Here is a 2,269-nt window from a genome sequence, read left to right as displayed (position 1 = left end):
TATATATATATATATATATATATATATATATATATATATATATATATATATATATATATATATATATATATATATATATATATATATATATATATATATGTTATATTTATATTAGGGCTGTCAAAAGATTAATCGCGATTAATCGCATTCAAAATAAAAGCTTGTGTTTACATAACATATGTGTGTGTACTGTGTATAATTATTATTTATATATAAAAACACACCCAATCATGTATATATTTAAGAACAATTTTTTATATTTATATATAAAATATTTATATTTATATATAATATAAATTATAAAAATGTATATACAGTATTTCAATGCAAATATTTCTTAAATATATACATGAATGTGTGTGTATTTATATATCCATAATATTTATACACAGTACACACACATATGCTATGTAAACACAAACTTTTATGTTGGATGCGATTAATCGCGATTAATCTTTTGACAGCCCTAATTTATATCTGATAGGATAAGGTATTTTACATAAATACACACTTTAAAGGAACAGTATGTAGGATTGTGGCAAAAACTGGTATAGCAATCACAAAACTTGTGGCTAAAACTGGTACTGCAATCACACAACTGGTGGCCAATACACAAAATGACAACATAAACATGAGTTGAGGGCTGCAACTCCACTTTTTAAATGACAATATCCTGGCCAGACCACTGTTGTCAGTGATATAAGTATTTGAAATGAAAATGATTTCTTAATGTCTAGTGACATATCAGGGCCATTTTATGATTAATTGATATAAATTTCTTACATACTGTTCCTTTAACTTTTTAAAGGTGTATAGTCACACTTGCCACAGATTTATACATTATGTATGGTGAATTCAGACTGTCAAAAACTGTCCCAATCAACCTGAATTCATCCTATACTCTTAAAAAAAGAAAGGTTCCTGTAAGGTTTTTTGTTGGTTACATGAGGAACCTTACATATGCAGAATGGCTTTGTTTATGCTAAAGGTTCTTTAGACCAGTGGTTCTTAAACCTTTTAGGCGTGTGGCCCCCCTTGGGTCAAGTGCCCCCCCTTGTGCCCTCCGTGGCCCCCCAAAGAAAATAGTAGTGGTGATGGTTATGTAGTGGTGATGGTTAGTAACCTTATTTTCCTGAGGTTTAATTACACAGAATTTATGATATAAAATGTCATAAAACTCTGGCCACTAGGACAATCTTGCGGCCCCCCCAAAGGGCCACAGCGCTTAGTTTGAGGACCACTGCTTTAGATGATAAAAAGATCATAAAAAATGGTAAGAATCTTTGACTTAAAGGTTCCGTGTGGAACCAAAAGTGGTTCTTCTATGACATCACTGCAAAAAACCCTATTTACAACCATTATTTTAAGAGTGTTTATGAAGAGCTCGGATGCAAAAAAAGGCTAAATGGCACCATCATCAAAAACGAGATAATGCTTTTGGAACGTAGCATACATTCATCAAATACTTTTGCTTGTAATCTGCTTAATCCTTGCCATTTAGAAATTTGTTGGCAGAATTCGTTAAACGCCACAATGATTTTTCGGTGCACAGAGGAAGAATTTGATAAATAACTGCGCATGTACATCTTGGTGCAAGTTTTTCCTCGGTTAAAGGAGGTTTACTGAATATATTAGTATATGGACAAAAATTTTGAGACTTTTATTCAGAAAGGACAGTGAGGAGTGACTGGAAACTTTTGTACTTGATGGTTTCGCAGCAAAAGACAAAAAATAAAATTTTAATTACTGACTTATAACCAGTGGCGGCTCGTGACTGCTCTTCCAAGGGGCGCAAATTCAAAATATGTGTTCGGAGTGTCATGTGTGTTGCTTGCGTTTTCAAAATATGTGTTTGTTGCATCACGCGAACCATGTGCATCACGTGCTCTGTCAAGACAAGTGCCTGCTGCACACGTGTCAAAACAGTTTATAATAAAAGAGACGCTCACGTTCACAAAATACATGCAAGACACTCCCTTAACAGTAAACTCTGATTACGCATGAGATTATGCGAGTATCTGGCAAACGCGAGCGTCTCTTTTATCATGAACCCTTTAGACGAGTCTGCAGCAGGCACTTATTTTGAAAAACCACGTGATGCACACACGATCGCTCGACGCGCCGAACACATGTTTTGAAATTACGAACCACACACATTTCGGGTTACATACATGTTGTGACGAACTTCGCATCGTGCACCCTCGAAAAAAGAAGTCACCGGCCGCCACTGCTTATAGCCTTACCTTTCCAATGCCACTGAAATTACTGA

The sequence above is a fragment of the Misgurnus anguillicaudatus genome, chromosome 13, assembly GCF_027580225.2.
Source record: "Misgurnus anguillicaudatus chromosome 13, ASM2758022v2, whole genome shotgun sequence".
NCBI lineage: Eukaryota > Metazoa > Chordata > Actinopteri > Cypriniformes > Cobitidae > Misgurnus > Misgurnus anguillicaudatus.
This window is presented reverse-complemented; position numbering follows the sequence as displayed.